Raw genomic sequence first — 14292 nt, 5'->3', positions numbered from 1 at the left:
AAAACACCACCACCATCACCAGCGATAATAATAATAATAATAATAATAATAATAATAATAATAATAATAATAACAATAATAATAACAATAATAACAGGGGGACGATCAAATACAAAAGGGAAATACGCAGAAATGGTGAATTAGTGAACGAAACCGAGCGATAATTTATGGGCAAGGGGCAGAATTCCGCCACCGGGTCGCCGCCTCACCGCGAGTTTTCACGATAATTCAGTTCGCATCGTTAATCTCCCCGACAAGACCCGCACATTCTCTCTCTCTCTCTCTCTCTCTCTCTCTCTCTCTCTCTCTCTCTCTCTCTCTCTCTCTCTCTCTCTCTCTCTCTCTCGGATTGCAGTTCTTCAAAGGGTTAAAAGTATGTGCGTGCGTGTGTGTGCCAGAGAGAGAGAGAGAGAGAGAGAGAGAGAGAGAGAGAGAGAGAGAGAGAGAGAGAGAGAGAGAGAGAGAGAGAGAGAGACCTAACATAAAACAGAAGAATAAAAACTTTAGAGAATGCTAAACGAAAAAATAATGAATAAATAAACAAATAAATAACTAGAGTAGAATAAATCAAAATAACAGTAACAATGAAAATAAAACAAACAAAAGTAAGAACAAAAAAAAAAAAAAACCAAGAAAGAAAATTAACTACAATAATAAAAACACAAATTATACACAAAAAGTACTTACAAAGACAAAAAACAACAAAAATAATAAAAAAAAGAATAAAACCTTAAAAAAAATATCTCCCTTTCCTTCATGTCACCACCACGTCTCATCTTCACCTGGCAGCGGCACGGTAATTAGTCAAGACAGGTGGTCCACGCTCACCTGAATCAGTGTTTAGGTGAATGGGAGCAGCGGTGTCAACTTCGTCAGGAAATTAAGATCAATGTTTACACGGGAAGCGTCGGTGCGTTAGTTCATTAGCAGGCGAGGGAGAGGCGAGGAGCGAGTGTGGGAGGGAGGAGCAGGAGGGGTGGAGAGAGGGGAGCGTGGGAATGGTACAGTGGGAATGGTTGGAGGGGAGAGAAGGGGAGGGTGGGAAAGGATAAGAGAGAGGCAAGGACGCAGGGAGTGAATGTGGGAGGAAGGGAAGGAGGGAGGGAGGGAGGGAGGGAAGAAAGAAAGAAAGAAAGAAAGAAAGAAAGAAAGAGAGAGAGAGAGAGAGAGAGAGAGAGAGAGAGAGAGAGAGAGAGAGAGAGAGAGAGAGAGAGAGAGAGAGAGAGAGAGAGAGAGAGAGAGAAAAAACTAAATATTCGTACTCTACTATGAAAAACTCAGCACATTCATTAAGTCTCTCTCTCTCTCTCTCTCTCTCTCTCTCTCTCTCTCTCTCTCTCTCTCTCTCTCTCTCTCTCTCTCTCTCTCTCTCTCTCAATTAATTAGCAAATAACCTACGTATTCAAGTATCTACTACACCAGACAAACACACACACACACCCACATACACACACACACACACACACACACACACACACACACACATCACTAACCAAACAACCAAACAAACAAACAAACAAACAAATCCTCTTCAGCATACCATACACCCAATTTCCTCCAATTAAAAAGAAAAATTAGCTTTCTCGTGTGTGTGTGTGTGTGTGTGTGTGTGTGTGTATAACCTGCAGTGGACATCAGTAAAATTAGCGAGTCGTTGTCTACCTACTGATGCTGACAGACGGGAGGAGGAGGAGGAGGAGGAGGAGGAGGAGGAGGAGGAGGAGGAGGAGGAGGAGGAGGAGGAGGAGGAGGAAGAGGAGGAGGAAGAGGAGGAGGAGGAGGAAGGGTCAGGACATAAAAAGCGAGAAGGGAGAGAAGGGAACAGCAGAGATCGAGTAAAGGGGAAAAAAGAAGAGAAAAGGCAAAAGAGCGAGAGAGAGAGAGAGAGAGAGAGAGAGAGAGAGAGAGAGAGAGAGAGAGAGAGAGAGAGAGAGAGAGAGAGGAAGAGAGAGAGAAAACCAGCTAAGGCTTTTTTAATAACTTTCCTTAAACATTTCAAGCCAAAATCTCTCTCTCTCTCTCTCTCTCTCTCTCTCTCTCTCTCTCTCTCTCTCTGATTAATCCCGAGACGCCTTCATCCTCAACGCTTCACCAAAATTAAATGTTCCTGACAATCTCAAAAACTAATCAAGGTGAACTGTGCTTCGTCTGCGGCACACGACAGGGCGTAGACGGAGCACGTGCAGCTGACCTCATCCTCGCTGCCCTGATTGGTTTTGGTTTTGACAGGGAGAGAAATAAGTAGATAGAAGTTATAAAAGAAAGGTAAGAGGAGAAATACGAGAGATACTAACCCAATAATAAGAAAATCATGCAGAATATAATCAAACTCGTAGGAATAATAGGAGAGAAATAAGCGGACTGATGTTGTAAAAGAAAGGTAAGAAAAGAAATACGAGAGAAATTGAACTAATGAGACAATCTGCCAGAAAATAATATAACTCGCCCGTCTGACTGGTTTTGACAGGCAGAAGTAATTGGGGAGAAATAAGAAGATAGAAATTATAAAAGAAAGTTGAGATAGGAGAAAAAAAAAAGGGAGATAAACTGAAAGATAAAGAAAATAATGAAAATCCCGCACAAAATAATGAAACAAAGTTGAGATAAAACTAGAAAAATTAGCAAATGTGAGAAAAATATCAAAGAAAATGGACAAAAGAAATGAAAAAGTAATACAGTAAAGGCAATTAAAAAAAAAGTTTCCATTGTATACATTTTTTTCTTTTCTTTTTTTTATTTCCTATCTTTACATTTGTCTAGCCATCATTTTTTTTCAGATGAGCTTCATTAAGCAAAATTAATGAAAATGGAGAGCAAAGAGAAAAAAAAAGCAATAAGCAAAAAAAAAAAAAAGAAAAGAAAGAAAGGAAAAATAAAGAAGAAACCTAATATTGTAAGTTTTGATCTTTTCCAGCAATCCTTTTTTTTTCCACTTGCTTCAATTCACCAAACTAACTTAAAAAAGAAACATAGATGAAAGATTAAAAAGAAAACAAAAATTAAAAGGAAAACATATGAACTTTTTTCCTCATAAATTCATATCTCTATACTTTCCATTATTTCCTAACATATTTGAGTCTATTTATTGGTCTATACGTTAATTAATTTTTGTGCTGTTTTTGCCGTCTTCCTCCTACAGCGAAGGCAATACTTTTACCCCAGCCATCAATACAAATTATCTTACATTTCCTCCATAAATACTCCCTTTCCACGTTCATTTCGGCCTCCCATCTCCCCACTTGCCCCATACATTTCCCTCTCCCTCTCTCTCTCTCTCTCTCTCTCTCTCTCTCTCTCTCTCTCTCTCTCTCTCTCTCTCTCTCTCCCACAATCAGAGCAGAGGGCAAACATATATCTCAATCAATCTTCCTTCCCTTCCCTTCCACTCCCTTATTCCCTTACATCTCATCTCCACACAATCAATCCATTTCCTCACTCACCCCACCCACGAAACCAACCACTCCTTCCTTCCTTCCTTCCTTCCTCCCTTCCTTCCTTCCCTCACTCACTCACTCACTCAATCTCTCGAAGTAAACTATCAATATCTTAAGTCTTCAGTCTGTCTCTGTCCGCCGTCTCGTCCTGAATGAGAAAAGAAAACGAGATGCCCAGACGTTCCCCCATAGTGCACACAGCTTCAATATACGTATAGAAAACGGAAAAAAGGCCTCTCCTGTCCGCGCCGCACCCGCCTCGGCCCATCAGAGTGGAAGGCATTAAGGAAAAGACGCGTTTGACGAGCTCAGGAGGAGGGTGAAGGGAACGCTTCCGCTATTAAATGCAAATGAAGTCGATGTAGGTTCTTAATGACATAATAATGGCATGCCTAATAGCTCATTTGGTATCATAGACGTCACTCAACACTGTAAGATCAGCTATTGTTAGTCAGATTAGTATATGTGGGAGATACAATGGCCATGAATGAGTGACTAGAGTGGATGTTTAATTTGATGAGGAGGAGAAATGATTGTAGTAACTTTAATGTAATCATCTTGTGGTATACAAAATAAGCTGCTACTACTACTACTACTACTGCTACTTCTATTACTACTATTACTACTACTACTACTAATAATAATAATAATAATAATAACAATAATAATCTACAACAACTATTACCCCTAAGCTATCTATTGATCTATTATGCTATTTGTATTGATCTATTACGATATTTATTGCACTATTACTCAACAAACTGGACTGCTAGGCTATGTTGGGCTACTAGTCTATCTATTGGCCTACCAGATCAAGTACTGCGCTACGGGGCGGCCCTCAAGACTACCGTGCTGGTGTCCTCGGCGTGGCATGGATACCTTTCCTTTTAAGACTTTATCAGATTTAATGTTCCTTGGGTTGAGTGCCTCTCCGATGCGTGACCTTGGAGCTTCGGATAATGGTGGTGGTGGTGGTGGTGGTGGTGGTGGTGGTGGTGACCGAAAGAAAATGGTAGAAGAGAAAGAAAAATTTTGAATTGAAGCGTATACGTATAGAATACCATAAATAGATGGTTTGGTAACTACTACTACTACTACTACTATCACCACCACTACTACTACTACTACTACTGCTACCACTACCACCATTACAACCAGTCATAACCACCATAGCAGCGACAACAACAACAACAACAGCAACAACAACAACAACAAAAACTACTACCACTACTTCTATAATTACATCTACCACCCACCTACCACCACAACCACTATCCTCACCACCACCACCACCACCACCACCACCACCACCACCACCGGGCTTATAACGAAAGAAGGACGCGCGCCACTGTTTGCTTGGCTTGGCTCTTGTGGAAACTCGAAATGACTTTTTAATTGCTGGCTGGAGGAAAAGACGACGGCAAAAAACTGGATCCCAACGACTCTCCACCGCAAAGTTCATTCATCATCACTACTTCATAATGGCGCCGCTGCTCTTCCTCCTCCTCCTCCTCCTCCTCCTCCTTGAAATCTTCCTCCTCATCCACTTTTTCTTTCATATATTCTTGCTATCAATTGCTTCACCTCTTTCCTCCGTCGCCGTCCTCCTCCTCCTCCTCCTCCTCCTCATCTTCCTTCTTCACTCTCTTCCTCTTCCTCTTCACTCACTGTTAGTCACGTTCTCTCACCATCACTTGTTCTATCTCCTTCTATCTCTCCTCATATCCTGCGTTTCTTTTTTTTTCATTTTCGTTTTTCTCTTTTTTTACATTCTTTTTACTTATTATCCTCCTCCTCCTCCTCCTCCTCCTCCTCCTCCTCCTCCTCCTCCTTTTGTCCAGTCTTTCTTCTACATTCCCTTGTTCACATGTCTCTCCTCCACTTCCGTCCTCTTATTCCTCCTCCTCCTCCTCCTCCTCCTCCTCCTCCTCCTCTTAGTCATCCTCCTCCTTCTTCTCCCTCTTCCTTTTCCTTTCCACATTCCTTTACCCCCTTGCACATCCTCCTCCTCCTCCTCCTCCTCCTCCTCCTCCTCCTCTTACTCCTAATCTTCCACTTACTATCCCTCCTCTTCCTCCTCCTCCTCCTCCTCTGCCATCACAATGCAGATAGAGTCAACATCCCCTCCCTCCTCCTCCTCCTTCCCCCATTCCTCCCTTCCCCCCTTACCAGTGACCCTCCCCAAAACTAGAGGCTTAAATTGTAACATCAATTATGCATGTACGGGATGGGATTGAGGTCGAATTGGCCTCTGTGGCTTGGGACTCTGGGGCTTATGGCTGCTGGAGGAGGCGCCGAAGGAGGAGGACGAGGAGGAGGAAGAGGAAGATTGGATGGACAGAAGGAAGGAAGGAAGGAAGGAAGGATGGGTGTAAATTTTGGACAATGTGAAAAGGAGATGATGATGATGATGAAAATGCGAGCCAGCAAGCAAGCAAGAGGAGGAGGAGGAGGAGGAGGAGGAGGACAAGGAGAAGAAGAACAAGAACAAGAACAAGAACAAGAACAAGATGATGATGATGATGATGATGATGATGATGATGATGATGATGATGAGGAGGAGGAGGAGGAGGAGGAGGAGAAGGAGGAGGAGGAGGAGGAGGAGGAGGAGGAGGAGGACAAGGTAGAATATCTTTATTTAAAATGAGAATGAATAAAGTGGAGAATGAGAGAGAGAGAGAGAGAGAGAGAGAGAGAGAGAGAGAGAGAGAGAGAGAGAGAGAGAGAGAGAGAGAGAGAGAGAGAGAGAGAGAGAGAGAGAGAGAGAGAGAGAGAGTCATAATAGCCCAAAGCACCGAGGCTCAAGGTCAGGCCAGGTCATATCAGAAGTACAGATTTTTCTTCCTGGAATTTGAATTTAAAAGTTTATCGACGGCTGGTGCTAGAGGAGGAGGAGGAGGAGGAGGAGGAGGAGGAGGAGGAGGAGGAGGAGGAGGAGGAGGAGGAGGAGGAGGAGGAGGAGGAGGAGGAGGAGGAGGAGGAGGTGATGGCAGGTGAGTGACGCATCGGTGACCATCTTGGACATGTGAAATTCTAATGACTTGTCAGGATACGTTCTCTCTCTCTCTCTCTCTCTCTCTCTCTCTCTCTCTCTCTCTCTCTCTCTCTCTCTCTCTCTCTCTCTCTCTCTCTCTCTCTCTCTCTCTGTCATTTTCTCTCGTCTTATCGCTGTTTTTTATTTTATTTATTTCTTTCAACATCTTGCATCGTCTGCATTTTACCTTGCCTGTCTCTCTTGCTCCTTCACTTTCTCACTCTCACTCACTCTCTCTCTCTCTCTCCTTCACTTTCTTCCTGCTCTTATCTTTCCCCCTCCAGCAGAACATGGCGTCAGCAGGAAGCACTCAACACCTGTGACGTCAATTCTCTCTCCACTCCTACTCCTTCTGCTTCTTACTGCTACGTATTTCATTTTTATTCCCTTCCCCCCACTCTCTCTCTCTCTCTCTCTCTCTCTCTCTCTCTCTCTCTCTCTCTCTCTCTCTCTCTCTCTCTCTCTCTCTCTCTCTCTCTCTCTCTCTCTCTCTCTCTCTCTCTCTCTCTCTCTCTCTTGTGGCTTTGTTTACTTTCTTGCTCACTCTCAGTATACAGCTGCGCACATATCAGTGATCACATACTCAGCTTTGAAATGATAGACAAATGTTTAAATGACTTAGGCAAATATGCAATTAATTAACTCTCTCTCTCTCTCTCTCTCTCTCTCTCTCTCTCTCTCTCTCTCTCTCTCTCTCTCTCTCTCTCTCTCTCTCTCTCTCTCTCTCGGTCTCGTCCCCATAATATTGTAGCTTAACCCTTTCATTGCCATATAATTTTTCCTTTCAAACCTGTACAGCATTTTAGATTTTTTTTTATTAATTGTCTTATGTTTATATAACTTATTTACTTACTATTTATGCATTTATGTTATTTTGTTTTACTGTCTCCTTAAACTTTCTATAACCTCTACCCTCTTCCTCCTCCTCCTCCTCCTCCTCCTCCTCTTCTTCCTTACTTAGCGTGTTACGTCCCCATCCAAACAATTCTTCAGTATTTTCAATGTTACTAAAGAGCGCCCGGCCACAGCAGCAGAAGTCAGTGAACGGAAGTTGATAGTAATTTCTCCCACAGACCACGTACTCCACAACAACCTGGACTGCGGTGAAAGTTAAACAAATTATGCCAAGTTCATGCACCGAAGATTAAGACCAAAGCCAGCGGAACGCATTTAGAGAGAGAGAGAGAGAGAGAGAGAGAGAGAGAGAGAGAGAGAGAGAGAGAGAGAGAGAGAGAGAGAGAGAGAGAGAGAGAGAGAGAGAGAGAGAGTACACACACACACACACACACACACACTTACACACACACACACACTATGGCCCCAGGCACGTCCATTTAGTCACCAAACCATTAATGTGAAGTTAATTGTGCAACACATCATCGGTAATGACCTTCCGCATTTCCGAATAATAACAACAGCGCGGGACAGGAACAGGTGTGCACAGTAATAAGGCACGTTAATTACACTCCGGAACTTCAACTTACTATTATCTTCCTCCTTCGGCCTCCTGTCTGTCTGTCTGTCTGTCTGTCTGTCGCTGTCCTCCCTGTGTACTAGCGAAACTTTTCCTCCATACCATCCCTTCCCTCCCTCCCTCCCTCCCTCCTGAGAATATACCGAGGAGGAGGAGGAGGAGGAGGAGGAGGAGGAGACTAAGGTAATCGGATGCTGCTCATCTCCCGACTGACATCAGGTGTGGGGGATGATGCCAGATTAATAAAGGGATGCTGAGAGTGCCTGAGGGAGGAGGAGGAGGAGAACATGAACAGGAGGAAGAAGAAGAAGAAGAAGAAGAAGAAGAAGAAGAAGAAGAAGAAGAAGAAGAAGAAGAAGAAGAAGAAGAAGAAGAAGAAGAAGAAGAAGAAGAAGAAGAAGAAGAAGAAGAAGAAGAAGAAGAAGAAGAAGAAGAAGAAGAAGAAGAAGAAGAAGAAGAAGAAGAAGAAGAAGAAGAAGAAGAAGAAGAAGAAGAAGAAGAAGAAGAAGAAGAAAATTAAATAGCAACAACAGCAACAACAAACAAACAAACAAACAAACAAACAAACAAACAAACAAAGAGAAAAATAAAGAAAGAATCAATTAAAAGAAAAGAAAAAAGTAACAGACGGAGCAAACAGATGGAAAAAAGACCAAGGAAAGAAAGAAAAAAGTGGAAAGAAAAGTGATGAAGGAAAAGAATCAGAGAAACTTCTACAAAACACCCCCTCCTCCTACTCTTCCTCCTCCTCCTCCTCCTCTTCCTCCTCCTCCTCTTCCTCCTCCTCCTCCCCTCCTCCAGCAAGTCTCCTGCAACAAAGCAATGATATATTACACCCCAGAGGCCAGCTGGGCACTACAATAGCAGAAACCTTGCCCAAATGGGAGAGAATGGGAGGGCCGGGGGGAGAGTGGATACCGAGAAAATAGGGAGAGGCGAGGACGCGTGAGTGAGTGGGTAGGGGAGAGAAAAGACAGGGAAATGGTGGGGGGTGGAAGAGGAGGAGGAGGAGGAGGAGGAGGAGGAGGAGGAGGAGGAGGAGGAGGAGGAGGAGGAGGTGGAGCAGAGGATCAGAAGGGCAAGAAACAAAGAGAAAGAGTAAGAGAGAGAGAGAGAGAGAGAGAGAGAGAGAGAGAGAGAGAGAGAGAGAGAGAGAGAGAGAGAGAGAGAGAGAGAGAGAGTTAGGTCAGGTAGTGATTTCCAGGAATGAACGACAAAAAAAAAAAAAGATCTCCCCGGAGGGTCTCAACACACACACACACACACACACACACACACACACACACACACACACACACACACACACACACACACACACACACACACAGAAATAAGAAGAAGAATAGCAAAAATAAAAACATGAAAGAGAAGAGGAGAAAGAAAGAAGAAAACAAGAAGAGCAACAACACATATAATTCAATAACACAAAGCAAAACGAAGCGTGCAGTAAAGCAATAAAACAGACAATAAAACACGCCAAACGGATGATAATTCGTACTAAAAACCACAAATCAAGAACACACACACACACACACACACACACACACACACACACACACACACACACACACACACAGGGAGGATTACTGTTTCTCCACGCCGGTCAATAATGAAGGTGGAAGCGGACAAAGGAAATGGAAAGAGGAGGAAATAAAATGAGCAGGTAATTAGATGTATTAATTGGCTCGTGACGCTGGCAATTACCATCACCTGGAAACTGGAAAAGACAATGAAGCCCCGGGCATTATCCGAGCTTGATTTTGTGCCGGGATGCGAAGAAAACGGGGAGAGAGGTTTGTCGATGGGGTCACTGTGCTATGCATGCATATATATATATATATATGATACGGGGATAAATGATAATTAAATGAAGTTAAGGTGTGTTAAATTATCTCAAGGATTATGCAGAATTAGTTTAAAAGGAAATTAAGAAGAGATTACGTTTCTCAATATTTACATACAAGTGTTGCGTGAAGTGTAATAATCATACACCATTAAACTACGTAAATTAACTTAAACAAGGCGTAAATTAGTTTAGAGAAGTATTTAAAGGGTGAGATATTAGTCTCCCATAATCAGCGAGAAAAGAAAAAATATGTTCTTGTTCTTGTACTGAAAAAAAAAAAAAAAAAAAAAAACACGTCTTTCTCTGGGACTGTTAGCGCGTTGGGTTGCTCATAAGGCTGCTTCACTTGTATGACAGTATGACTTGTATGACTCGTATGACTGCGCATCCCTCTCACGGAATTACGAAGTAGGCTAAGGGGAGTCCATGTCAGGGGATTAGAGGAAGCACTTGGGTCAGCAGAGAGCTCGGCAGCCCGGCTCACCACACACACAGCGCTGCCCGTCACGAACCCACCAGCTCAGGAACACACAGGCCACTTTGCAATACCATGAATCTTACATCACAGAAAAAAAGTGTCAAGGCATTAATAACACTGCGATATGAACAATTTACACTAAAAATTATATATGAAATCCTTTATGAGCACGCAAAAAAAAAAAGAATAAAAAGAAGGGGATGAAAAAGAATAGATTTTGCAATTTCTAGTCTGTATAATGTTTGGAGGCTGCTCTAGAAGAACAGACAAAAGATGTGCTGAATATCAGGGAAAGGGTTAAAGAACCACTCAGCTCCCTTCCATGAATCCACCAATGCAGAAACACTTCTCAGCATTCTTAAACCACTGACAAAACAAACAATCAATCAAAAAAGGAGGTAAAGCATGAAGGTCACAGCCAAAGATCGAACTTCTGACAGGAAAATCAAGCCATTTTACACGCAAATTCTTATTACTGGCGTTTATATTAAATTCCTGGATATTGTTTACGTCGCCTGTTTTCCGAGAAGTACATACGTCGCTTCGCTTATAACACCCACCAGTCACTGACCATATTGCTTGCTTCCTGACCTATTCACGCCTGGAATAAGGTTTCAGCTATTGAGTATTAACGCCGATATTGACGCCAGGAATACCAACCCATGGGATTTTGTATGAAAACGTGGATATTGAGGGTTTATGAGCAGACAGGAAGAGGTGAAATGGATGTTGAATAAGACTTAGTGGCAAATTAGCGAGTTTAAGTGGAGGGAGTTTTGTCTTTTCAGTATTGTCGTCATCATCATCATCATCATCATCATCATCATCATCATCATCATCACCACCACCACCACCACCGACACCAACTCCACCACCACGAGTTAGAAATTAACCGAGTTCACGTCAAGGAACATTAATTAATCAACATCATCATCATCACCACCACCACCACCACCACCACCACATGAAAATTAACCATCACCACCACTATAACAAAGTGAAAATTTGAGATTCATTTGAGATAAAATTATATCACCACCACCACCACCACCACCACCACCAGGCCAATCATGCAGCTCCGTTTACCGAGAAATCAGCGACGCGGGGTTAGGGAATCGCCAATTAATTCCCAAGTTTTAAAAATGTTGGCCGGGCCCGGAATGATGTCACGGTTGAGGGGCATTTAATCTCCCTAACTTTGTGATGGGCAACAAGTTTTGAATAATTACCAATCGCCAATCAATTTACCTATCAGTGGTTCTGGAGGGGGAGAGAGAGAGAGAGAGAGAGAGAGAGAGAGAGAGAGAGAGAGAGAGAGAGAGAGAGAGAGAGAGAGAGAGAGAGAGAGAGAGAGAGAGAGAGAGAGAGAGAGAGAGAGACTTTTTTTTCAGATTGTTATAATTAGGGAGGTCATAAAATCAAATAGCTTATGTCAGTAAAAATAAAAATAAATAAATAAAATAATAAGATACGAATGAATTATTCTTTTACCTCACTTTTTGTTTGACTTTTAACAATGAACAGGATAAGGAACTCTTCTCAATTTACTATTATTGGGTGCTTTCTTTCATTTACATAAAAATAGCGTTTAGAATCAATTTTAAGACAAAGTAACATTTTTTCTTGTTAAATAATGCTAAATAATAAAGCGATCTAATCAATACATATAATCTAATCCTCATTTTCCTTATTAAGCAAATTACTTTAAATTCGCGATCTAATACGTTACATATTATTTCAGCTTTCTATCTTTCACCAGTAGGGTCACTGACATTCATTTGATGTCTAACCTTCATTGCATTTCCAAAACTCCTTTCAATATTCACTTCCTAAAACTGAAAATAAAATAACGATATCATCTACCCGCCAGTACAATTTATAATCTACAGCCTTCATCATTTTCGCTTCCCAGCACTCCCACAATCCTTACTGTCCTCCTTTCCTGGTACAATGATTCTCTACTTCTACACTTCGTACTTAATATTAGTTTCCTTCACTGAACAAATCTGACGTATTACTATTCACAAACTTAGCAATTTACCTTCCAGATGCGCACACCTTCCTACACTCTACAGCCCGAAGCCTTTCCTTACCCTTACCTTGGCTTCCCTGCTGCTCCCTCCTTGCCTTAAGCCAAAACTCAACACCTCAACCCCTGGTCTTCCTCCCTGCTGCTCCTCACCGCACGCCACCACCACCTCGCCTTGCCTGGCCACAACCCAAGTCACGGTTCACTAAGAAAATCAATCTTGAAGAAGGTGAAAATGGGCACTCAAAAAATGGAGGATGTCATGTTCAGTGTCTAACGTCATTATAGATTGAAAGTGAGTATACAAAAGTAATACTCGGTGAATTAAAATACTCTCGGTTGAGAAGTGAACATGGAAAGTAGTCTGGCCTGGTTTTGGTATAGTAATGACCAATAAGTCATTAGAACAATCTTGGTTATAAGTGAACATGGAAAATATTCTTGTCTGGCTTGGTATAGCTAGTGTTAATACAGTCTTAAAGCACTCCTGGTTGGTGAGTGAGCATGGAAGATAGTCTGGCAAGGCTTAATTATGGTCAATAGTGAACTAAAATACAACATTCACTTCCTCCGTTTTAAAATTTCTTGCATTTTTGCCCCAATGTTAAATCCTCTCACCTGTTAAGAATCTACCGAGTATCAAGCTTTCTTAAGAGACAGACTGTAAATACGAGGAGTTAAGATTTAAAATAAACGCAGATTACAGTGGAAAAAGTGAGGAAGCTTACTGTACTCATGGCCAAGTCTGTCCCTTGTTCGATAAATAAAAACTGGCTTACTCGGTGCGTGGATTTCCTGCAGTTTGACCTTCACTGGAACTCAATACCAGTCACTATGGAATATGCCAACTTACCACTATTTTTTTTCTTTTTTTATTCGGTCAGCTATACAAAACAAAACATAACATTACACAGAAGAAAAACAATATAGAAAATCATTACTCTGCCACAACAGAAGGGAAGCAAGTCAATATCATACACATTTCTCTCAAAAAATACGTGAAAATTTTAATATATTGTCATAAATTACGCCCGCTGCATTTTAGTTACTTTTATTTGACTTAATTATTATATGGGTGATAGGAATTTTATTTCTAAGCGTTCGGTTTTACAATTCTTTTTAATACAAGAATATAGCTTCATAGATTTATTTATTTATTTTTTATTTCGCTTATTTTCTCGTATTCCGCTTATATCACTTCATTTATAACTATTTATCTTAGATCTACAAGAGTTTCAGGGCTATTAATTTCTCATTTACACACAAGATCTTACCGTTCACACTTCTGAGTTGACTATTAATGTCACCTTTTATTTTTTTTCTTATATTCGCCTATTTTCATGCATTCCTCCCTATCACATTTCATCTATAGCTATTTTCTCTTACATCTCCAAGAATTTTATGTTCATTTTTTTCCATTTACACATGTGATCTTACCGTTCATATTTCTAGTTGGCTATTACGGTCACCTTTCAATTTTGTTTTTCTTATATCGCCTGTTTTCTTGTATTCCTCCTATCTCATTCCATTTATAACCATTTCTCTTGCATCTACCAGGATTATTCTCTTATTTTTACACAAACGATCTTACCGTTCACGCTTCTTAGTTGGCTATTAGTGTCGCCTTCGCTTCCAATCTATCTTGGTCTATTTTTACCAGAAGTTTACATGGGAGCGCAAGGGTTAGGGTGAGCTGAGTCCGTGGGATTCCTCAAGGTGAACGGCCTTCAACGGGATAACGCGAGACTTGAGACGTGACGGAAATAACGAGATGGAAAAACGTGGGAAGTTGAAAGAAAAATATGAAGAGAGAGAGAGAGAGAGAGAGAGAGTGAGAGAGAGAGAGTCCGCCGTCACTCCCTTCTCTCTTTTTGTTGTCCTTAAAATACACCAAATACTTTTTAAGAGGTCGAAACGTATCGCAATATTGACCTTAAAAACAGGACAGATAACAAGAAACCATTAAAAATTGAGCGAAAGATTCCTGGTGAAGAGAA

This window comes from Scylla paramamosain, chromosome 12 (genome assembly GCF_035594125.1).
Source record: "Scylla paramamosain isolate STU-SP2022 chromosome 12, ASM3559412v1, whole genome shotgun sequence".
Lineage (NCBI taxonomy): Eukaryota > Metazoa > Arthropoda > Malacostraca > Decapoda > Portunidae > Scylla > Scylla paramamosain.
The sequence above is the reverse complement of the archived record's forward strand: the minus strand, read 5'-3'. Positions refer to the sequence as shown.